The sequence below is a fragment of the Cebus imitator genome, unplaced genomic scaffold (genome assembly GCF_001604975.1).
Source record: "Cebus imitator isolate Cc_AM_T3 unplaced genomic scaffold, Cebus_imitator-1.0 Scaffold25, whole genome shotgun sequence".
Classification (NCBI taxonomy): Eukaryota; Metazoa; Chordata; class Mammalia; order Primates; family Cebidae; genus Cebus; species Cebus imitator.
In genome coordinates, this window is record NW_016107340.1 from 10,146,287 (window position 1) to 10,172,786 (window position 26,500).

Sequence of the window (26,500 nt, forward strand, 5' to 3'; positions counted from 1 at the left end):
TTAAAAGATTAAATGTTTTTAAATTTTTACTAACTATAGTAACCTCTCAACATTTTTGATAGGCTTTTGGAAATTGTGATTTTTAAGCTAAATGAAGTGTAGCAGATCCTCAAATAATGTTGTTTAGTTCAACTTCAACTCATTACAACATTAATGAGAAAAAAAATTAGGCCAATAAATGCTGTTTCACTTAGAGTTGCAGTTTTCAAGTATATTGACAATGTTAAGTGAAGACTTACCCTACCTAACCTTCCGAAAAGTCATTATAGTCAATTAACTTTGATAATTATCTACTACTTTACAACTATTATCATGTCATCACTATCATCATCACCAGCATCATAGCCATCTTTTATTAAACCCTACTGGGTGCTGGCCTTTACATTTTACTCTTATAATACCTTACACCAGGTTCTGTGTATTATATGTATTAAATATAAGTACATTTAATACTACCATCAATCCTATGTTATACGTAAATATTTCAAACACTAAGGCCAGATGCTTCATGAAAAAATCTTACAAATAGAAAAACTGCTTTCCTTCTATTATGAAATCGAAAAACAACATACATAAATATATGAAATTGGCAAGAATTGAGAAATCTTTACTCCTGGGTACTTGTCATATACTTGGGGAATACCTGTCAGAACAATAGCTTTTTACAATATCCTACACCAGGATCCATACAATAAATCAACAATTTATTTGACTCACAAGCAATTAAAATTAAAATAGCACTTGTAGAAATCAAGAGCAAGGAATCTAAAACTATTGGTGTCTAGTAAACAGTAAACCAACGTAAAAATATTGAGGCAGCAGAATTACATAATTTCTAAAAATCCAAGTAGTCTTTAATCAAGTATTTATGAGATGTAGCTGGATGTCCACAAAAAAAGAGAAATAGAAAAGTATACTTCACAGGCTTCAGTATTTCTTCCAAATCCTACATCCATTTAAGTTGGCAGGGCATATCAGTGGTTGATTTGGACATTGTCCACATTTGTAAATGAGCATCTTCGTTTCTGTATTTTGGCACAGGGCCATGTAAATGATTATACTGGTGTCTATTTAATGTAGTAGATATAAAACATGGCACAAAGTAGATAGAAGTACCAATTTTAGAAAACCATAAAACTCATCAAATAACTTCTCAAACGTCTTCAACGTAAGGAGCCTGCAAACCTTAAGTTGCTGGATACAGCATCTCCGTTAACATGGTCCTTCATGTAACTTTCCATCCTCCTCATATGTCAATTTCATCCTATTCCTGTAGATCAAGCTTGTCCAACTCAGCCCAGTATGGCTTTGAATGTGGCCCAACACAAATTTGCAAACTTTCCTAAAACATTGAGATTTTTTTGCAATTTTTTTTTAAAGCTCATCCTCTATCGTTAATGTTAGTATATTTTATGTGGGGCCCAAGACAGTTCTTTTTCCAATGTGGCCCCACAAAGCCAAAAAATTGGACACCCCTGCTGGAGATCCTGTCTCTGCAAAAGGAATGAAGCATGGCAGAGACTCAGATATGGGTTCCCTGGGGGGTCTATTCTATCACCCTCTTCACATCACTACGGGAGACTGAGTCCTGGTGAAACATGCCGGAGAGAAGACACACAAGCTACTCTGACATCTTTCATGAAAGATGATTATTTTCTTACAGGGAATATTAAAGTCTTTTTACTGTCATTTTAAACTAAAAAGGAAAGTAGGGCTAATATACATAATCAGTAAAATTGTTAAGTAGGCAAATTTTATTTCTCCAAATCCTGTATCTTCTTTGATGACAAGCTTCTTTTTCTTCTGTCATTTCTCTCCCCAGACTGTCTCTGGCCACAGTTAAGTCCAATTTATTTATTCACATGGGGTTGAATCCCAAGTGAACAGCTCATGCTCAGAATATTCCCTTTGCTTTCTCACTCTCCTCAAAGTGTACCCACTTAACAGTCTATTAGCCAAAGCCCAAACTTTGAATTTCCAAGATCACAGCTGGCCAAATAATACAATGGGTGTCAATATGCCAGTAGTTAGAGGCAGAAATGGAGTTTGTGAGAGAACTTCAGAAGTAATTCAATCCTTCACTTAAAACTGGAATCTCCTATGTAACTTTACCATCACCATCTCAGATTTTGTCGGACCCTCTGTCCAGAGATCAAAATTTACTTCATTTGGAAGTAACACATCCAATTCTAACCTTCCTCTGCTGGTCTCACTTTTGGAGTGACAGTAAGTTACTTATCTTCACAACCAGATGCAAGCTCCACCCTTTGCCCAGCTCAGTGCCCTAGGATGTTGACTGCCATGGATCACATCAAGAGACTTCCCTGTTCCAGGCTTCTGGTTGGATTTTAAAAAATGGGAGGCACCAGAGGAGACCGGAAACAAGATTGAGGTCAGGCCATGCATTCCTGCAGTCCTGCCTTGAGTGTGACTGTCAGAGCAAGGCAATGTCTCTCCGTTCAGGTGGGCCTCTCCATACCGTGCTCTTCTTCTGGTTCCTTCAGGCCCAGAGGTGTTGACAACAGCTTCTGTCATTATCCCCAGAGTACTGTAGCAATCCTCATTCTCCTTGGTTTGTTTTCTTTAAAACAATTTTTTGAAGTATTTATATAATTCACCCATTCAAAGTATACAATTCAATGGCTTTTAATATATTCGCAAAGTTGTTCAATCATCACCAATTTTAGAACATTTTCATCACCCCAAAAAGAAACTCTGTGCCCCATCAGTGGTCACTCCTAATTTTTTGCCAACCTCTCATCCCCAGGTAGCCATGAATGTCCTTTCTGTCTCTGTACATTTGGTTGCCTGAATGTCCATTTCAGATAGATGGAATCATACAATATGCGTTCTCTTGTGACTGGCTTCTTCCATTTAGCATAAGGTTTTCAAGGTTCATCTACATTGTAGCATGTATCAATACATCATTTCTTTAAATACATTTTGTGCTATGTGTATTTTTTTTTCATTAGCTTTTAAGTTCCAGAGTACATGTGCAGGATATACAGGTTTGTTAGGTAAACATATATCATGGTGATTTGCTGCACAGATCAACCCATCACCTAGTCATTAACCCAGCATCCATTAGCTATTCTTCCTGACATCATTTATTTTCATGGATATTTGGTTATTTCAATGTTTTGGCTATTCTGAATAATTCTGCTATGAACACTGTCAGTTTTCGTGTGGACACATGTTTTCATTTGCCTTGAGTGGATACCTAGAAATGGACTTGCCAGCTCATATGGTAATTCATGAAGTTTAACCTTTTAAGGAGCTGCCCAACTGTTTTCCAAACAGCTGCCCATTTTACACTCCCACTGGTGATGTATGCAGGTTCTAATATCTCAGTATCATCACCAAGACTTGTCATTTTCTTTTTTTATTGTAGCCATCTTAGTGTGAAGTGGTATCTTACTGAGATACCACTTGGTTTTTAAGCCCTGTCTATATTTTTATAACTACTTCCATTATTAAATTCTCCTCAAATCATTTCCTTTAAGACCATCATTTGTGTCTTGCCTGACTCTGACTGACTCTAAGGTCATCCTTTTTTGAAGACTGTTTTGAAATCCTCCCCAAGTATCTTTTTCATGCTACACAACTTTTTATACAAACTCTCAGTTTCTAGATTATTTGCCCTCTAATTCACCAGCTTTAGACATTAAATTGTCAAGGTCCTTCCAATTATTTTATGCACATGTAACATATGTGAACTGACCAGAATGGGTTTCACTGTGTGATTATCTCACTGATTATGAGCATTATCTTCTGTTAATGTTAAAGGTGACACCACCTCTTGCTTGTGCAGCTATGCCTTACTGTTGACTTATATTGAACATAAAACCAACTAGAATATTTGACAATTGAAAATTAAACCTGTAACTGACCAATTGATTTTTAGATTACATGTATAATTTTTTCGTAGATTTTGGGGATACACTTCCAGTTTTATTACATGGATATACTGCATAGTGATGAAGTCTGGGATTTTACTGTACCCATTGCCCAAATAGTATACACTGTCCCCATTAAGAAACTTCACATTCCACACCACCCCCCACCCTTCCAAGTTTCCAATGTGTATTATTTCACTATGTCCTTGTATTCACATTATTTACCTCCCACTTATAAATGAGCATATGTGGTATGACTTTCTGTTTGAGTTATTTCAATTAAGATAATGGCCTCTAGTTCAATTTGCATTTCTGCAAAAGATATGATTTCATTCCTTTTTATGGCTGAGTCGTATTCTATGGCATGTGTATATATGCGTGTATGTATAAACCATATTTTCATAATTTGGTCATCCATTAATGGACACTTAGGCCGATTCTGTATCTTTGCTATTGTGAATAGTGCTGTGATGAACATGTGAATGCAGGTATGCCTTTGATATATTTCTTTCTTTTCCGTTGGACAGACATCTAGTAGTGGGACTGCTAGGTCAAATGGTAATTCTATTTTTAGTTCTTTGAGAACTGTACTATTTCCATAGGATTATACTAATTTACATTCCCACCAGCACCATGTAAGTGTTCTTTTCTTCCCATCCTCACCAACATCTGTTGTTTTCTGACTTTTTAATAACAGCCATTCTAACTGGTATGAAATGGTATCTCACTGTGGTTTTAATTTGCATTTCTCTGATGATTAGCGATGTTTAACATTTTTCATGTTTGTTGCCTGCTTGTGTGTCTTCTTTTCAAAAGTGTTTGTTCATGTCCTTTATGTACTTTTAAAAGGAGTTACTTGGTTTCTTTAAAAAATAGAATTACTCAACACTGTTAAATTTTATCTTACTATGTTTTGACCAACACAGATCCTACCCCAAACGTCCTGCACACCAAATGAGATAAAATGAGTTAAAGTGCATGTACAGGTACATGCTTTACAGAGAAAGGCAATCAAACTTTTACTTTCCTCATCTTCTTTCATAGAAGTTCTTAGTAAAAATAATAAAGAGGTTAACCCAGTAAATAAAAAGGGTGGCACCTAACTACAGACACCTCTTTAGGTGATAGAGCTATACTAATCTAGTTCCTTTAGGTACAGTTCTTCAGCTATTAATCCATATTACCATATGTCAAATCAAATTTTATATATTATGAATCTACCTTTTACAAATCATAATATTGGCTAACAGGGTGGCCTTATTAAAAGGAGCAAATTAATTTTACATATTAGATCTTTGAGAACCCATACTGGATTCTGGTGAACACTGCTTTCTATCTGATCAGAAATGATCTGCATTATAACAATCTAGGATTTCACTAATTTCTTAAAAGGTAATATATTGAAAATATAAATGTTTCCTTCATTTTAAATCAGGGTAACATTTACTCATATTGAGTCTCTTGACACTTCTTTTCTTCTACACATTTCAAATGTTACCAACAATCGGTCTTCAAAAACAAGTTAGTAAGCACCCCACCCCCTCCTCTTTCCTCTCCCAATGAGTGTGAGTTAATTATGGGTACTCTCACTTTCAATACCCAAAATCAAAGCAACTAACTACCGACCTTCAAAGTTCTCCTTTCCTCACCTCCCACATTCAGCTAGATCTATTCAAAATGGGAATAGATCACTTTCACATCTAAACTTCTCACAAGTCCACTTCTGTCACTCTAGTACAAACCAAAATTCCCTCTCACTGGGCTGCTACAATGGTCTTCCCTGGCATCTCCCTGTTCTACTCTTGTCCTCCAGCCTGACTGTTCTCCCCACACAGCCACAGTAAGCTTTGCAAAACGTTCATCTGACCAAGTCACTCCCTGACTTACAGCTGGATTCCAATCACACTGAAGATGAAAATCCAAGCGATCTCACTATGCCTTCCTCTCCACTTTCATCTCCCTAATGCCCCCACCAGCAGCAGCTCTTTTAACTACTGTAGCTTTCTTGCTGTTCCTGGAAGTTAAGAAGCTCAGTGTCTCTTCTGGGTCTTTGTCTTTGCCTTTTTTCTCCCCAGAGTCTCCTGACAGATCTTCACATGACTTGTTTTTCATCATTCAGGTTCTAGACATCATCTCAAATAACTTTCACTGATCTCATTCTCTAAATCAGGACTCCCAACCCTACCCTCACCCTGCTTATTATCTGATCGATTGTTATCTTAACCTATTATATATTTATTTGCTTATTTCTATCTCTACCCTAGAACCCAAACTTTCTTAGAGCAGGGACTTTTTTTGTTTCATTCATTAGTATATTACTGGCATTAATAATGGATACATAGTGGACACCCAAAAAATAATTTTTAAATGAATGAGTACCCCAAAGGAACAAATCTAAGACTATAAATCATAATACATTTCTCCCTGTTGCCACAGGGAGAAACATGTAGGACTGGGGACAGATTTGGAAAGTCTTCCCATCACACTGGGCTTTAGGGCACCCACGTGAGAGCCTGGAGTCTTCCTGTACTAACTACATCAATCAATAGACCAACAGTCCAGTCCAAACCCCCTGTTATCAAAGAACGGCAGCATATGAGAGGCTTCAATCTTGAGTGTGTGGGGCATACGTATTTTTTTTCTTTTCTATCTCAACCACTACTCTCCCAATTATAATAAATGAATAAAGTAGATGGAAGCTAAGAAAAAAATACAGCAAAATTAGAAGCTGGCAAAAAACAAACCCACTGCCTGGGGCAGCCTGGGGCTGATGGATGATGACAGCTAGCAGACAAATCCTGTTCCCCATTCTAAATTCTGTCTACTAAACAAATTAGCAAGCTCATCAATAACTGCACGGCATTTACCTTCTGCAGCAACAGCTGCTGCAAAATCACGGTGCTGACTTTTTGGGTTGTGGTCTTGCCACTGGGATACAATTACAAGCCAATCAGGGTTGGAGATAACAGAGTGGCAGTCCAGAAGGGTTTTGCAAGGGCTTGGAGGATAATCAGCTTTAGGGTCATCTGCACCGAGTCTACCACCCACCCCAAAACAACTAGGTGTCTGAATGATGAGATGTGTAAAACTGATTCTTGTGTTAGAAATTTACTGTGAAAAACTTAACATTAAGTAATTAAGCAAAAACCTATGAATACATCATCTCATACGTATATGAGTTATGCTTTGAGACATGGTCCTTGTCATGGAAACTGGTGCTTGATGTCAAAATTATTAAAATTTGGCAAAACTTTTTTCTTTAAAAAATTATGACACAATACTATGTTCCATTTGGGGATGAAAGAAACCTTGTTCCCCATCTTCAAAGAAGAGGGAAAATTTAAGACTATGCTTACTTAGGCAATACAACACACACCTGTTTCTCCAAAAGCTTAAAATAAAAACAGCAAAAAAGAAAATATTAATTTTACATAGAATGGTTTATATGCACACCTACATGAAGAAAATGATGGCAAAATATTCTTAAAACACCCTGCCTGGGGAAAAATAAAACCATGAGTGGCTTAACACACAATAGCATTCAGAACTGAGACCTGACCACACTATTAATTAATTAGGGGAAAGGTGGGTCAAAGAAATCGGAAGAGACTGCTGGGGTCTATTTCGGGCATTTTCTCTTTAGAGCTCTGAAATTCTTCAGAGTGGGTTTTATCACACACAACAAGACAGCCTGCATTCCTCTTGGGCTAATCATGACCCATCATACTAAGAGGCCACAAAGCAGCAGGGCCATCCCACAAGAAGGTGATCTCATCCTCACCTGAGAAGGAAAAAGGATTTCATCAAGAACCATACTGTAGCCTAGAGAAGCCAAGACACAGCGCAGGGAAGTGCCAGGTACATATTAGTTTCCTAAAAGTCTTCAGCAAATCCTGCAGATTTCAGCAATCCTTGCAGACGCTGCTTCTCAAGACTGATCTGCAGGATCCCCAGCGCCACTGATGCTGCTATTCTCAGCTGACATTTGCTGACCTCAAAGTCCAGGCCAAGCTCAAGGAGGAGCTGGCTGATACAGGGGATAGATGTCAAGGTCTTTACCCTTTGAAGAGGTCTCACAAGACAGATGTAGTGATTTCCACCTCTTCTCTGCTCTAAGCATTGGGTAGCTATCTTACTAAGGCACTTGACAAGTTGTGCAATTAATATTTGTACAAATATCCATATCTCTATTAGGTTGTGATGAAGTATATTTAATTCTTTTGAGGGCACAGCTAGAACAATGCCTGAAAGGGTTGATCAGTGTTCAATGTTTTTACGTACACACTACCCTTAAGTTAAAATGAAGATGAAAACAAGGCCGAAGGACATTATTTGAAAAAATAAAAAATGTAGTTCAATTTGTTCACAATCATGTTATGTTATTCTTATTGGCTTTTGGCACAAGCCTAACTTCTTTTATATTTTTTTCAAATTACGATAAGACTTTTCACTACATGGTGGGCTTCAAGAGGCCAGAGACAATTTTTTCCCCCTCATACATGGCTTGATGATCTCACAGATTCTCAATAAATGGCTGTTGATTAATGAGTATTCTACTAAAACCAGCCAGATATTAATGATTCTCTCATTTTCTTCCCACAACTTTTTCTTAGAAAAAACAAACTTGTTTTAACTGATCAGTCCCTTTCTTCTTCCATGAATAAGAGCTTTACCTAAAATGTACTATCACAGGGATGAGAACTGCAGGGTCATTTCCTCAGGTACAGAGCCTGGAGAACAAGGATGGAGAACACAGATTTAAAAGAAAAAAAAAAAAAAGAGCTACCATTTTGTCAGTGGCCCTAAGTCTTCGGAGTCATAAATCGGTGTCTGGTATAAGCCTTCTAGAAGGCTCAACCAGAAGAGATTTTAAGAGAAGAGCTATTCTAGAAATGAGAGCATGAGTGGTGATTTGACAGAAATAACTGGCCAAAAAATATATTCTTTTCTGCCAGGAGCGGTGGGTCACGCCTGTAATCCCAGTACTTTGGGAGGCTGAGGCAGGCTGGATCACCTGAGGTCAGGAGTTTGAGACTAGCCTGACCAACATGGAGAAACCCCATCTCTACTAAAAATATAAAATTAGCCAGGCATAGTGGTAATGCACCTGTAATCCCAGTTACTCAGGAAGACTGAGGCAGGAGAATCACTTGAACCCAGAAGGTAGAGGTTGCAGTGAGCTGAGGCTGTGCCATTACACTACAGCCTGGCAATATGAGCAAAACTCTGTCTCAAAAAATATATATATACACACACACACACACACACACATATATATATATATATATATTTTTTTTTTTCCTTTTCTAATTGCTCTCTAATCTGCTGTGCGGCTGCAAATGTATGAACAAGTTCCCTGTGCCTTACTTTCCTTATCTATGAAGCTGGTGGAAAACCCACCGAATTCTATTAACCAGCAAAAATTCTAACATGACTCAGTTTAATATTTCTATACTTTGTGATCCTCAAAATTCCCAGTGGGTGTGAACAAAATCAAAGTATGCAATATAACCTTCTCCTCGTGGAAACAGACCATCAATAACGCATATTCAGGATTGAGATCTGCCATAATATGTATGCTAGGGTGCTAGAAATAAATAACTTACACATGTTACTTCGTGGACGCTGACAGGTTGGTGCCTTGTCACACCCCTGCTTCTAATCTTCCAGAAGTCTCTAGCTGAAAACTACTTTCAGACCAGGATTTCCTGGGTACTGCTAGCAGTGACATCAAAGCCATCAGTTCAAGGGTCACATCTTCTCTCCTACTCCCCTGACATCTCTGTCTGGCCTGCCCTCGCAGAATGGAATGCCCTCTTTATCTCTAAGAAGTGCATGCTGCTATGAGAAGGAGGCTGGCAAGGTAGGTTATTGGTTGCAATTGTTTAAAAGATTCTAATAATTGCAGCTAGGGATCCATCCTCTCGTGTCACGTAAGTTGGAAAATGGGTCAGACATAATGCATTTGGTTAAGTGTCTAAACTGAAAAGGTGCTATTTTATTTTAAATGGCATAGTCTTTACAAAGGCTAAGGTTACTGGTGCAATGCTCTCTCATTTTAAAACGTATCAGGGACATGCCCTCTGAGGGTCAGGCTTTCATTTGCTGATGTTAATTCTCCGCTGCCTGCTCCTCGTCCTTCATTGTACCCTGTGTCTTAGCTGGGCACGCTCCTGATTCCCTGCTATATCCAGACGGTCCATGTAAATAGTGTTTACGTTAAGGAAGTCATGTTCAGTGTGACTGGAGCACACAGAAACTGATGTTGTTGTCACTTTAGATTAAGCTCTTATTTTAGTAAAGGAGGCAATTGGAGCAGGCAGCTGAGTGGCTGAATGAAATATTCAGCTCATTTCATTTAGAGCTGCCTGGTTTCCATTGTTCATGCTGGCATGACTGGTTAACCCTGTGGGTGCCGCAGGGCAGCAGCTCCTGCTAGCTCTTGCCCCTACTCACAGGCTTCCTCCAGCTGATACTTTTTAAGTCATCCATCAATGCACCTAGAATTAACCCAGTGAATCTTGTAAGACAGACTAACCCCCGGGACAGGTCTTTGCAATCTCCTACTTTTGTACCCAAAATGGATGTGTTAAAAAGCGTTAACTATGTGTGTAGAGTAGGCCTAAATCACCAGGTACAGCTAGAAGATGGGTGAGCACAAAGATGCTCAGAACAGAATGTGTTAGTGGTGACTGCAAAAATGCAAAATGTGTCTGCCAGAGGGAGATGTTTGGCTTAATTCCTTGAAACATTTTAAGTACTGCTCTGGAACAAGGAGTTGGTGAAAACACAAGTTGAGGGCCATCATCCCATAACAAACATGCTGAAGAATACTAATGACATCCATTTATGTTTGACACTTATGATTTGTAAAGACTTATTAAGTATACAGTCTTATTAGCACTTTGCCACCTTCCTGGAAGTACCATTGCATCCTGCTCACTTTTGAGAATGTGAGGTGCCTGTTGAGAAACTCTCCTACCATTCTAATATGATCATCTAATAATATCAGAAAAAGTCTTCCAACTTCCAAGCCTTGCTTTCATCCTTTTTCTTTTTTCCTTACTTCCTCCCTTTTTCCATTTTTGACAAGTCAAACTGGAAAAGGTGATTGAGGGAAATGAAAAAGTATTATTTCCAGATATCAAATCCCTGGTTAAATGAAAGACTCTTGACAGTTTTTCACCAATCAGAAAATGCTTTGTAGCATAAATGATCTTACTGCCTCAAGATCCTGACAAAGTAAAAATTCTTGTTTACAATTTAGATAGTATTTAATGTCCATATATAGCACCAGTCGTGACTGGACAATAATAACTACTTGTTATTATGAAGATACACTCAACTGCAAACATAATAATAAGTACATGCCAGGCTAAAAGTGACCCTCACCTTTATGGTGTCTAAATATTTAGTAAGTATTTATTCTGTGGATCCATGTTTTGTAGGGGGTCAAAGTTTACACAGTTTCAGAAAGACAAATTATAAATTTAACATGAAAATGAATGTTCATTTGCCATGAAAAAAACTCAACAAATTTTAAAATGTCAAGAAGGGTCCCAAACATCACAAATCCAGAAAAAAAAATTATTTCATATTATCTACCTGACCACAACTCTTTAGTGCTTTTTCCCCTATTATTAGCTGCATATTCATTCCTTCTTCATGAATATTATTTATAGAGAGAATAATCATTCATTCTTTCATCTAGAATGTTTTGTCAACATTTGTTTTCAGGCTGGGTGCAGTGGCGCACACCTGTAATCTCAACCCTTTTGGAGGCCAAGTTGAGAGTATCACCTGAGCCGAGAGTCTGAGACACGCCTGAGTAATATACCAAAATCCCCATCTCTGAAAACTTAAAAAACAATTAACAAGGTGTGGTGGCGTGCCTGTGGTCCCAGCAACTTGAGAGGCTGAGGTGGGAGGACCACTTGAGCCCAGGAGGTTGAGGCTGCAGCGAGCCAGGTCTATACCACACCACTCCAGCCTGGGAGACAGTGACCCTCTGTCCCTCCTTCCCCATCTCGAAAAAAAATCGCTTTTATTCATCACTGAGATTCAGAAAACATGCAACTGCACATACACAGTGCTAACTGTGTTTGTATTATTGCTACAGATTTGTGTCCTAAAAACAAAGGAATGTTGAGATAAAGAAATCTATCAAAAAAAGAAAAAATGAAGTATTAATAGTAGTATGAACTACATTACTCATTACATTCCAGCCAGGAGAGAACTTCTATTTTGACTAAGCATTGATAAAACCCACACCCTCTGCTCTTATTGCACATCTAATAACAGGAAGGTTTTGCAGAGGTAGCTTCTGTCTCTGTATTTCAAACCTAGTTTCACTCCCACCACCCACCAGCAGGCACGAGGTGCCAGTGCTGCGGACATGTGCACAGGGTAACGTGCCCTCAGGCGCCACACCTGTGTGTTAGAATGCTCCAGGGAGTTGACAAGGTGGACAGTTATCAACAGCTTCACTATACATGGAAGTGTTTGCAAATAACCGAAATAGAACCCACTTAATTTTAGGCCACAGAATCCCCAGTTTGATTCTCCCTTTCTTGGACCCCCACCAAAAACAGCCATGGTCTTTCCAATGCCACACCAAAACACGATAGTAATGGAAGGGCAGTCGAAGTCAAAGAGCTGGTCTTAAATGACTGCAACTAAAATAGCTTTCTCTTCAAATTGTACCAAAAAACCTGAGCATCTGAACACACTGCCTAGAGCTTCTCCCCATACCTGGGAAAGAACCCACACAAGTTACGAACCCTGAAGCTTAATTTCACCTCTGGTGAAACAACTGATTTCTTCTCTGGTTGATCAAACTTTTAAAAACCAATACATATATTTGTCAATAATTGTGATTATAAAGATATACTAAAGGAATTTTATTTCAAGACATAGCGAGTTCCATAGATATTTAACAGTTATTGGAGGATTTCATGAAAAGTATAAAGGAAAGAGTATTTAGTCAATTCCGTAATGCTGAAATTAAAAACCATTTCTAGAAATTTTCTAGAAACACAAAGATCTTTCCATGTCTAAAGTATAATAAAAATGTGGAATTAAACAAATGAATACATTGCTAACAAAAAATCATGGTTGAGAAGAACACATGTATAAGTCTGGTTATTTTGCATTGCCAGCAGCAGGAAGACTATGGAAGTATGCAATTGGAAACTTTGCTTTCCAAAGAGTCTATGGAAATATTAATAAGAAAACAATTCCAAAATTTAATTTTGATAAAATGTTCTCTTGCCCTGACTCCCAGCAACATACCAGTTGCAATCTAATAACATATTATCTCTAAAATATATGTAAAAAATATTTGTGAACATATAGGGATAGCACATTTCTCTATTCAACATGATACCAAATCAAAATATTCTATGTACTGAGAAAGTAAGGAAAGTTTGCTATATTATCTACAATAAGGTTTTCATATTAGGCTCACTCTACTTTTCCTTGATTATGCCATAGAAAGATGCTCATTAAAATATAAAACATAAACTTACAATTTGATCATTAGCCTTAGGAAATCCAGTCTGTAATTCAGCATATTCACGAAAGCAGTGAAAGTAACCCACGTTTTAATAGACTTCTCAACCCCTCCATTAAGAGTTTAAAGGAAAAATTGGTCTTAAATTTAGAAGTCAGATTTTAGTTGAAATTTTCAAGATAGATGGCCCAATCTCTGAAGGGGGTGAAATAACAAAAAAGCTAATTAGTTTTTAAAATGTTTCGTATCTTTCCATTTTGTTTCTTTTCTTCCTTCTTGGTTTCATTCTTGAAACCAAAGGAACTGAGGGGCCTTGCTACAAGAGGCATTAGCAAATGAAATGATTTATAAAAAGTATTTCCAGACAAGTTTGTAAGGAAGGCGGGGGAAGAATTTGGACTTTCAGGAAAGTTGCTGAGCAACAGCAACGTTAGAGGAAAAGCACAAGGCCTGAAAGTTAGCAGAAACAGAAATTAATAGCCAGAACCAAGTCACAGCTGACTCAAAGTCAGCAACGGGGAACATTCAAAATCATTCCATTGCATGCAATAGCAGACCAAAGTTAGACCTACTAAGTCTGGCTTCCTGTTTCTCTTCTCAAGTCTCTTTAGCTAAATAGACAAAATGTTTCCATGCAATAGTGCTGCTGCCTCAGGTAGATTCTCAAATTCCATTAGCAATGGAGAATAACCGCGCCCCCATGCTCCATATACACCTTTTGCTGAGTTTGCAAATTGTAGATACCAAATAGGTTCAAATCAAGTATGTGACAGAACTGACACAGTATCAAACAAAATATGTTAATAAGGCCTAACAGGCACAATGACTTTATAAATGCCGGTGTCTAAAACAAATATTGGCAGAGTATGGCCTGTGGTTCAAATCCAGCTCACTCCTGTGAAATAAAAATGGAGATTTTAAAGGATGAGCAACTTAAAATAAATTTGGTGAGAGATACTAACTTTGAATTCCCAATTAAGCAAAATGTTCCCTCTTCAAATTTATAGAATAAAAAATGTACTTTGTTGGCCGGGCACGGCGCCTCATGCCTGTAATCCCAGCATTTTGGGAGGCCAAGGTGGGCAGATCACGAGTTCAAGACCAGCATGGCCAACATGGTAAAACCCCATCTCTACTAAATGTACAAAAATTTGCTAGTCCTGGCGGTGTATGCCTGTAATCCCAGCTACTCGGGAAGCTGAGGCAGGAGAATTGCTTGAACCCAGGAGGCAGAAGCTTCAGTGAGGCGGGTTCACACCACTGCACAACAGCCTGGGCAACAGAACAAGACTCCGTCTCGGGGGAAAAAAAAATACTTTGTTATTACTATTATATTTTGATCTGTGTCCACTGAAAATTTGTCCTGGCCAGGTTTGGTGGCTCACACCTGTGATCACAGAGCTTTGGGTGGTCAAGGCAGGAGGATCACTTGAGGCTAGGAATTTGAAATAAGCCTGGGCAATACAGCGAGACCTCATCTCTACAAAATGTTAAAAATTAACCAGGCATGGTAGCACGTGCCTATAGTCTCAGCTACTTGGGAGACTGAGGCGAGAGGATGGATTCAGCCCAGGAGTTGGAAGCTGCAGTGAGATTCAATTGCGCCACTTCATTCCAGAGCCACACCTGGGTGACAGAGCCACACACTGTCTCAAAAAAAAAAAAAAAAAAATTGACACACACACATACACAGAAAAAAAAAAAAAAAAAAATTGTCAAGATTTTTTTCACTTAACGTACTTATATAATATCCTCAGTTTTGCCTCATAGCCTACAAAGCCTAAAATATCTACTCTCTAGCCCTTTTCAAAAAAAGTTTGCCAACATCTGGTCTAAATCTGATCTGCAAAACTGTTATAGCCTCACCTATTTCCAGCTTTTACGATATATGCATGTATGTATGTATTTAGAATGTATAACATAACTACTCACATAAAAGATTTACAACTACCTCCTAATGCTTCCTAAATCACTACCAGGAAAAGGCCACAATAACTACCCCTGAAAATAGATTCCTAGAGAGAGTTCACAATAATGGATGGTATTTATCTCACTTGAGAGTAAAATGAGAAGGAGGTGCCACTTTTACCCAGTAATTTAGTTTGAAAAAATTAAAATTATAATGCCCAATGCTAGTTGGAGTACGGGCAAGAAAATCCATTTCGACATTAACTGCAGCAGTGTTAAACAGCACAACTTACCTGGAAAGGCATTTGGTAATAGATAACAAAATCCATTAAAATATGTACACACTTTGACATAGTAAATCTACCTCTGTAAATCCAGAAATATGAAAACACACACATAAAGATGTTCAATAGAATGTTATTTACAATAGTGACCTGTCCCTAACACTTTTTTCCCCCATTAATGTTCTTAAGAGAAATATTGGTACAATCCTTTTCCTCACACGGGCATAGCCATTAACTCCTCCTCCTGCATCTTTAACACCTTTCTCTTCTTCCTCTCTGCAGCTACTCTCCTGTTTTAAGAACTTGTCATGTCTCTTCAGGATATCACCTTGCGTCTAGATCTGCATTTGTGATGTCCTAAAGGTTATAAAATTTGGGGGCCGTTTTGAAGAGAAAGATTACAAACTTGTGAACGCAAAATTTGTATGGGTACTCCAACATCACCTAACATTAATGGAAACATAACGGAGGGGTAGCAGTCCAGAAAAAGCAAGCATGAGTTTTTAACTGGTTGAACTTAGAAATTTGTACTTCTTTGCAACATCTATAAAAGCATATGGCTGCGAAAACACATTTTAGGGTCCCTACGAAAATACTGCTAGGAACGCATGCAAGCATCATTTATGTAAGATTTATTTCAGCTTCTTGGTTTATCTGGCTCCTTATCAATCTCTTAGTTTCTAAGGCTTGTAACTTCTAATCTGTCTATCCTCTCATAATGCTGAAGGTTAACTTTTCTAAAATGATATTCTAAACATACTCTTCCCCCACGTGAAAACCTTTCTTGCCAATAAGATAACAGGCACAAATCTTCCCATGACATCACTCCCACCTACTCCAATCTCATTCTCTGTTATTCTAGACATGCTGCATTATTTTCAGTTTCTTATAGTATTATTTCCGTCCTCTCATACCTGAGCAGACGTTCTTCCCCTGTAACTGAAATGTATTTCCTCCTCTTTTCTGGCTAACGCATTTCTGCGCAGCTTCCTATTTCAACTTACCTTGCGGCGCTTTCCCAGACCTGACAATAGAGTTGACAGCAACCTTTTCGACCACTCTCCCTGAGTATTGCACTTATTCCCTATTATACAGCCTCATTCACTGTGCGTTTCCTCTGATAAATCAACAGCTCCTTAAGGAAAGAAACTTTATCTTAGTCATCTTTATTTCCTAAGCGCCTGCACTGAGTAGGTGTTCGGTCATGCTCAGATGAATGTATGACCAAAAAAAGGAGGAGAAGCAAATATACCAAAAGGCTAGTTTTGTTGCTTTCATTTCTTACACTGTGAGCATTTTTTACTCGCATTTCAAAATATTTGTGTGCAGCTGTATTTGTTTTATAATGGAAAATTAAATTTACAATAAAATATTTCTTTGAGCCCGACTCTAATTTTCATTAGCTCTCCTACCCAATTCTCTTAAAACCCTGCACACCTGTGCCAAGCTTATTTACATGGTCAACAGTCTACTCTACTTAAAATCATGGTTAGATCCCTGTACACAATTAGCTAAATAAATATCATTAGTGCAGCTTCATTAAAGTGTATTTTTCTTAAACATTTCTCAATACACATATTTCTCAGTAAGTAAGCACCTATTAGAATCTTGGCGAGAAAAATCTTATGATGGACTTATTTCTGTAGGTATATACTTCAGGTCTTAACTGAAAGGAATAATAAGACTCGTGCCATCTGGAATAAAATAGTGACAAATACGACAAGACTCAAATTATGTTCATATGCAAAAAGCCATGTTTCCAAATCACTATAATAATTCCTATCTCCCACTTAGGAGGCACTAAAGAACTGTTTTTTAAAAGGAAAAATATCAAAACAATCTGATAATTCTCCTAAATATAATCCCCACTGAAATTGAACATATTTTATCCTTTTTTAGCTAAGCTATCATTAGCATTATCCAGTATATGCCTGTGGTAACTTTATAGCTAACAGTTTACCCTTTTCCTTTTGCATGATTTAAATATGTTGTTTTGGCCAAGTCACTTTGGGAGGCCGAGGTGAGCAGATCACCTGAGGTCAGGGGTTTGAGACCATCCTGGCTGACATCGTGAAACCCCATCTATACTAAAAATGCAAAAATTAGCTGGGCATGGTGGCAAGTGCCTGTAACCATGGCTACTCAGGAGGCTGAGATAGGAGAATTGCTTGAACCCAGGAGACAGAGGCTGCAGTGAGCCAAGATCACCCCACTGCACTCCAGCCTGGGCGACAGAATGAGATGCATTCTATCTAAAAAAAAAATTTTTTTTATAACACATTGTTTAAATATGCCCTACGTGAAGCCAGCCATACACACACAGCATATTTATATAGGAATGCAGGTCAAAAGTCCCAAAAAATGCAAACAAGTCATAGGAATAATATCACCAAACTCAAGTTGAAACTATTTCAGTAGCTTCAGAAACATTTGGACCCTGGCATAATATATCGAATTCAGGCAGAAAATCATTTTCCAGCCAATGGTAGGATGGTGTTAGGTTGGCCCTCTCTACAGACAGGTTCCTTTTTCTCCTTTGTGCAAGGCTTGCTGTTGTGAGTTCATGTCATGGCACCACGTGAGGTCTAAGAGCTTTTTCCTGGATGGGTCCATGCTTCTGCTAGCCTGGCTTGATTGTTTAGAGGAAAACGAGCATCCTTCTTGTTGCATAATCTGTGTGTAAGAACTGCGATAAAGTGTAGTATAGCAGAAAGAATGCGAGCTACGGAGTCCCACAGTCAGAGAGGAGCTGCTGCACAGGCACTTCAAGGTCTGTGTGACCTTGAAGTAATTGAGCTTATTTGAACCCTGGTGTTATGGGTTGCATTGCCCCTCCCCCCCAAATTCATATGTTGAAGCCCTAACGCCAGGATCTCAGAATGTGACCTTATTTGGAAATATGGTCTTTGTGGATTTAATTAGTTAAGATGAGGTCATTCTTGTGGGCCCTAATCCAATATAACTGATGTCCTTATAAAAAGGGGAAATTTGGACATAGAGAGCAATGTGCATAGGGGAAGAATAATATCAAGAACTACAGAAAGAAGACAACCATCTACAAGCCAAAAAGAGGGGCCCAGAACAGATTCTTCCCCTGAAGCCCTCAGAAGGAACCTAACCTGCTGTTAGGCTTGATTTCTAACTTCTATCCTCTGGAACTATGGGACAATCAATTTTTGTTGTCACCCTGTTGGTGGTGCTTTGCTATGGAAGTCCTAGAAAACTAACACATCTGGTTTCCTCAAATGTCAAATCCTTAATATAAGTTGTGCAGTGCCGTTACAAGGATTAAAAATCACATGGTAAGTACTGGAAAGAAGGCAGGCAATATATTTTATCACGGAGGGGTACACTATTTGAAGTATTTTATCTCATTTCCTTGAATCTTGCTTCTTTCCCCAGTCAGCCAGCCAAGTGGCTGAACTCTTCACTCATGGCATTAGAAAACTGCTGTCAAGGCAGGGAACACAGGGCACTGGGAGGTGTCAATTAATAAGTTGAGAGGTTCGAAAGCCTAATGCCCCTGGGAAATTGGAATGATTCCCACCCATAGAAAACAGGATCAGAAGAGATCTTCCAACATATAAACTAGGCTAAGGGCAGATGTAGACCCCTCTGAGTGCAAAATAAGGTAGTCAAGGCATGTGTGCACATCAGTGGATCCAGGAGCAAGATGTAAGTGGCTGGTTTCACCGTGTTCCCCGGCCACCCTGATCCCATGTCCCGCTGGCTCGAATTTCCTTAGTGAGAGCAGAGCGACAGATTGAAAGATTCAACTGAGGCACTTTCCTGAAACAGGTATGAAATTTCAATGAAAATGGCCAGTGCAAAATCCAGATTTTAAAAGAAACTGGGAGCTATGAATGGCTCTAAAACACAGTAGGAAGTTATAATGCATCAACAGAAGGAAGATGAGGGGAAGAGGCTTTAAGAGGCTATTGGATAGAGCAGTTTCTGATGCCAAGTCCCTCCTTCCCCTGAGAGAGGGACAGAAAGGGCTACCTTTTCCACAGGTCTTCAGAGAGGCTTCAGAGGGCTTGGATGTATACCCTGGAGTCTGGGAGACCCAATGGACCCAGGCTGGTTCCCACTCTGAAAATCTAGAGGATAAGAGCTGGGCTAGGGGCAGCTCTACCATCTGAGAAGTGCCCACAGCCTCTCCCACCGATGAGGCTTCATAAGACGCATGTTTTCCTAGAGCAAGTGTGGGCCAGTTGTGAGAGAGTCCACCTAAAGCCCAAGAGGACCACCAGAGGTATTCATGAGATGCCACATCAGAGTTCAGAGGAAACAGACTACCTGGAGCCAGGCACTGAGTGGGGAGGAGGCTGCTGAAGGAGAAGCCCTGCCCAAGTCACAGGAACTGAAGCTGGGTGGGTCCATCAGAGCGGCCATGAAAGTCTCCCAAAAGTGAACAACTGAGAGCCAGTGTTAAGCAGATTCCTGTCCCAGAAAACGCAAATCCAGATTAACGTAATAAAATCCCTGAGCTATTTTTCCCCTCTTCTTTCCCCTGTCCCAACCCCTCAGAGTTCAGCAATAGCAATTAGGATGTGGGATAGGAGGTGATGAGTGAAGAGAGAAAAAAAATGACCTTTTCCCCACTGCAAGTGTCCAACTCGAAAATGGGCCCCAGATGGGGGAGGGCAGATCACTTGATATTAAATTAACTTTGAAGTTATGATTATGGTTTGATATTGGACATAATCATTTCTCAATGGAGATTATTTTTTTTAAGTTGCAATGTCCAGAGCAACTTTTTTTTTTTTATAAATCTAAGTGCAAACTTATAAAGTATGGAGCCAGCCTGAGACCTAAATTTCACCCGAAACAAGGGAATACCTGCCACCTTTCTCCAATGCATTTCAAAGAAGCAGAAGGAGATGAAAAATAAATTGTTTTGATTGATTTCCCAAGAGGTGCTTGTTCAAAATACAATTAAGAAAAGAAACCCCAAATGTGTTGGGAGAAGACATGGGTGATGGGCAAAATATTTTCTTTCCCAGGTATAGTCTGAACTTCAGAAACAGCTCGGTGGTACCTCCAGGAAGATAGACTTGAGTGGCTTTGCAAAGGATCTCATGCCATAGCATGACACAAGAGCCACTGAACAAGAGTGGCAATGCAAAAAAAAAAAAAAAAAAAAAAAAAAAAATTCGGGCACAGTAGCTCATGCCTGTTATCCCAGCACTCTGAGAGGCTGAGACAGGTGGATCACCTGAGGTCAGGAATTCAAGAACAGCCTGGCCAACATGGTGAAATCCCATCTCTACTAAAAATACAAAAATTAGCCAGGCATGGTGGCAAATGCCTGGAATCCCAGCTACTTGGGAGGCTGTGGCAGGAGAATCGCTTGAACCTGGGAAACAGAGGTTGCAGTGAGCCGAGATCTCGCCACTGCACTCCAGCCTGGGCAACAGAGCAAGACTCTATGTCAAACAAAAAAAAAAAAAAGGAGGGGGTCAGGAAGGTTTTTAATCCCAAAGAGTTTCCTCTGGCCCAGCAGCAGTGATAGCATGGCCTTATATGCCTAAGAGCTATCTAGAAGAAACTAAGAGAAGGAGAACAGGAGACCCTCGATGATAGACCAAGGTGTGCCTTGGCAGTAGTCCACAGTACTGACCAGAGACGGTAAGACAAACATGACTAATGGAGAGATGACAGCTAAGGAACTGGAATCCACTTCTCAAGAACCTGGCATCTCATAACCTCATCCAGAATGTCAGGGCAACCTCAGGCTGCTATCATGGTTAAACAGAGGGTCCGAATGGCATTTAATTTCAGGTTAGCTATGGAAGAATAAAGAAAGTTATATTTCTCACACTCATAGACAAGAGACCCACCTGCCGCATTTGGGGAGGCTTGTCCAAGACTTCTGAGGATCCTCCTGAAGGGTGTCTCTACACCTTGGACCGGTTAAAAAGCCTAGAAGAGAATTAAAGGCCAGTCATTTACAGGCAGATTCATGGTGTATGGAGGTGGGGCTGACTGAAGTCTTAGCTGTTTTGAGAAATATCACTGGATTGCAATAAGCTGAGAGTAACAGAATATAGTATATTTACTACTGAAGAAGACTTAAAATCTTAAAATTCCAACCAGACAGGTATGGAGTGATCAGCAGAAAAAATGAAAATAGAGTGAATTAGCATGTTTCATTTACTTTTGAAATAAAACACTCCAAATCCCAGAACAACGTATAGAAAAGAGGACATGGAGTAGGGAATTTTGAGGTTTCTATCCAAGACCTGGAATTTTTTAAAACATCAAATCTGTTTCTGATGAAGGAAGAAAAATAAACCCAGGTCAGGAAATCAACTGTGACAAGAATACTGCAGACAGATTGTTCAAGGAGAAAGTTTTCCGCTAAGGTGACATTTGAGCAGAGATCAGGATGAAACGAATAAGCAAGCCAGAGGAAGGCATGTTCCAGACGAGGAGGCGGCAAGTGCAAAGGCCCTGTGGAGAGAGCTTTCGAAGCACATCCAGACACAGCAAAAAAGCTTCTGTGGCTGCCATATGATTATCTGAGAGCAGAAAGCGGGGAAATGAAGCCTTCCCATGGTAAGTGCCAAAAGACGCTTTCATATTTCAATCTAAAAGCCTTTAGAGGAAATTTTATGTGTTTTTAATTAAACATTTTAGTTCAAAATAATTGTAGTTACAGAAAAACAATATACACCAGGCGCGGAGACTCACGCCTATAATCCCAGCACTTTGGGAGGCCCAGCTGGGTGGATCACAAGGTCAGGAGTTTGAGACCAGCTTGGCCAACATGTTGAAACCCCATCTCTACCAAAAATACAAAAATTAGCCAGGCATGGTGGCACATGTCTGTAATCCCAGCTACTCGGGAGGCTGAAGCAGGAGAATCGCTGGAACTCGGGAGGCAGAGGTTGCAGTGAGCCAGAGATCCCACCACTGCACACTCCAGCCTGGGTGACAGAGCAAGACTCCGTCTCAAAACAACAACAACAACAACAACAACAAACCACACAAACAAAAAAACCCACAATTCAGAGAGATCCTGTGTAACCTTTACCCAGTTTCCTTCATTGGTAACAGCTTGCAAACCTATACTACATTATCACAGCCACGATATTGACACTGACAAGAGTCAAGACACAGAACATTTCCATCACCACAAAAATCCCTCATGTTGCCTTTTTATAGCCACACTTGTTTCCACTTCAGCCACCCATTCCTTAACCCCTGGAAACCACTGATCTATTTACAGTTTCTACAATTTCGTCACTTCAGAAGTATTACATAAATGAAACCATACACTCAACAGAACTTTCTAAACACTCATCCAGGTTCATATGTTTATCAATAGTTTATTTTTGTTGCTGAAGAGTTCTATAGTATGGATTGCTTAATCATTTATTGAAGGACACCGAGCTGTTTCAATAAATGAAATAAGTTCACAACAGTCAGAATGACGATTAAAAAGTCAGGACACAACAGATGCTGGCGAGGCTGTGGAGAAATAGGAATGCTTTTACTCTGTTGGTGAGAATGTAAATTCTCAATTCAGTCATTTGGAAGACAGTATGGTGATTCCTCGAGGATCTAGAACCAGAAATACCATTTGACCCAGCAATCCCATTATTGGGTACATACTCAAAAAAATAATAAATCATTCTACTATAAAGACACATGTACATGAATGTTTATTCCAACACTATTTACAATAGCAAACACTTGGAACCAACCCAAATGCCCATCAATGATCGACTGGATGAAGAAAAGGTAGTATATATACATCATGGAATACTGTGCAGCCATAAAAAGGAATGAGGCCATGTCCTTTGCAGGGGCGTAAGCAACTGGAAGCCATCATCCTCAGCAAACTAACAAGGGAACAGGAAACTGTATGTTCTCATAACTGGGAGTTGAACATTGAGAACACATGGACATAGAGAGGGGAACAACACACACCAAGGTCTGTTGGGGGGTGGGGGGTGAAGGGAGTGAACTTAGAGAATGGGTCAATACAAGCAGCAAGCCACCACGGCACATGTATACACATATGTAACAAACCTGCATGTTCTGCACATGTTTCCCTTTTTTTTTTCAGAATAATTTTTAAGTTTGAGATTATGAATAAAGCTGCCATAAACATTTGTATACAGGTTTTTGTGTGAACATGTTTTCTTTTGAGATAAATGTCCAGGAATGCAATGCTAGGTTATATATGGCGGATGAATGTCTTTTCCCCCCATAATCTACCAAACTGTTTTTGCAGAATTTTACATCCCCACCAGCAATGTCTGAATGAACCAGTTTCTGCACATCCTTGTCAGCATTTGATACTGTCACTATTTTTTATTTCAGTCTTTCTGCATATATCCTCTCCCAAGAAATGTTTATTCCAGTACTTTGTCCATTTCCTAACTGTTTTGTTTTTTTACTGTAGAGTTTTGAGAGTTTATATTCTTGACACTAGGAACATGTCGGATACATAGTTTGAAAACACTTTTATTTCAATCTGTAACTTGTCTGTTCATCCTGTCAATAGCATCTTTCACACAGCAATTTCGTTTTAAACAGGGTCTCACTCTGCTGCCCAGGTTGGATGCAGTGGTACAGTCAAGGCTCACTGCAGCCTCAACCTCCTAGACTCAGGTGATTTTCCCACCTCAGCCACCCAAGTAGCTGGGACTACAGCCATATACTACCATGTCTGGCCACTTTTTTGTATTTGTAGAGAAGGAGTTTTCCCATGTTGACCAGGCTGGTCTCCAGCTCCCGAGTTCAACTGACCCGCCTGCCTCAACCTCCCAACATTCTGGGATTGCAGGTGTGCGCCACAGTACCTGGCCTGAAATAGTAAAATTCTCAATTTTGATGAAGTCCAGTTTATGAACTTTCCTCCAGCTTTTGGCATAAAGTCTAAAAATGTATAACCTAGCCCTGGACCCTGAAGATTTTCTTTTTGCCTCTGGAAGTAGTATAGTTTTGAGTGTTAAATTTAAGTCCGTGGTCTATTTTGAGTTAGTTTTTGTATAAGTTATGAGACTTAGTCAAGGTTCATTTTTTTTCTTTTGCCTATGAATATCCAAATTACTCCAAGAATGAACTGTTGAAAGGCTATGTTTTTTATACTGAATTGCTTTTGCACTTTCATCAAAAATTAGTCTGATATGTTGTGAGTCAATTTCTGGCTTCTCTGTTTTGTTCCTCTATTGATATAAGGGTCTATCCCTCTGCAAATATCAGAGTGTTGATTACAACAGTTATATAATAAATTTTGGAGCTGGGTAGATTATTCCCACTTTATTCTTCTATTTCAGAGTTCTTTTAGCTATTCTAATTGCTTTTTCAGCTGAAAATTAAATTCAATATAAATTTTTCTTCTGTTTATCTACAAAAAATCTTGAGATTTTGATAATAATTGTGTTAAGCCTGTGAGTCAGTTTGAGGAGAACTGCCATCTTTCCCATGTTGACTGTTCCAGTCCATGAACATGATATAGCTATTTATGTAGATCTTCCTTGCAGCATACACATCCTTTAATACGTTTTGTTAGATTTATACTTAGGTATTTTATTTTCTGAGTGACTGTAAACAGTACTGCATTTTAAAATTTGATGTTCAGCCATCCATTGCTAGTATGAATATATGCAAATATAATTGACTTTTGTATCTTTATCATATGTGCTGCTACCTTGCTAACCCCACATTAGTTTTGGTATTTTTTTTTAAAGGTTCCTTGAGATTTTCCATATAACCAATGATATCAAATGAAAAACAGGGACAGTTTTATTTTGTGCTTTATAATCTACATGCTTTTAATGATCATTTTTGCCTTTCTGCCCTGGCAAGAAATTCTAGCACTATGTTAAAGAAGGATCATGAGTATACATGCCTTTATCTTGTTTCTGATCAAGCTGAGAAAGTTTTCTATTCCAATTTTTCTGAGAGTTTTCCTCATAAATGGCTATGGAATTTTGTCAGTGCACTTTTTGCATGAATTGATAGCACTGTGTGATGTTTCTTCTTCAGCTTGTTAACATGCTCAATTGCAATGATGGTTTCTCATATAGTGAACCAGCTTTCAAATTTTTAAAATAAACTCCTCTTTAGTCATGATGTATATTGACTGATTTTTGACTAGCAAATCAGTTTTGCATCGCTAAAATAAACCCCACTTGGTTGTGGTGTCTAAGTGTATAATTCATTTTACATATTGCTGAATTCTGTTTGCTAATATTTTGTTAATAATTTTTGTACCTGTATATATGGGGGATAATTGGTCTCTTTTTTTTGTAGTTTGTTTTAGTATCTGGGTAATACTACTTTTATAAAATGAATGGTTTTCTAGGAAAGATTGTTTAAGACTGTTTTCAATCCCTCTTTAAATATTTGGTAGAATTTTCTAGTAAAGCCATCTGAAGATTACTTTTTTTTGAAAGTTTGTTAAGTTACAGATTAATTCCCTTAACTGTTGTTAAGACTATTAAAATTACCTAATTATGGGTGAGTTGCAGCCGTCTGTGTTTTTTGAGAACTGGGTCCATTTCATTTAAGTTGTGAATTTATGCATGTAGAGTTGTTTGTAGTATTCCTAATTTATCCTTTTGGTGTCTGTAGAGTCTGTAGTGATATACCTCTTGTCATTACCGGTATCAATAATTTGTAGTTTTTCCTCTTTTTCATTGTTAGTCTTACTAGAGGTTCATCCATTTTTGTTGATCTTTGAAAGTAACCTGATTTTTTTTTTTTTATGGATGGTTTTTCTGTTTTCAATTGTATTGACTTTTGTTCTTAATACTACTTCTTCCCTTCTGCTTGCTTTGGATATTTTCAACTTTTCGGCTTTAGGTTCTTGAACTGTAAATTTAGATTACTGATTTGAGACTTTTCCTCTTTTCTAATATATACATGTGGTATGCCATAAA

General features: G+C 38.7%; 1 protein-coding gene across 6 annotated transcripts in view; it reads right to left on the reverse strand.

The window, feature by feature from the left end:
• Positions 1–26,500, reverse strand: part of SOX5 (SRY-box transcription factor 5) — a 1,018,145-nt gene that overhangs the window by 844,695 nt on the left and 146,950 nt on the right. For all 6 annotated transcript variants that reach the window (XM_017522805.2, XM_017522797.2, XM_017522806.2 and 3 more), the window contains exon 2: positions 21,443–21,524. The gene's annotated coding sequence lies outside the window, so the exon portion shown is untranslated. The remainder of the gene's footprint in view (positions 1–21,442; positions 21,525–26,500) is intronic.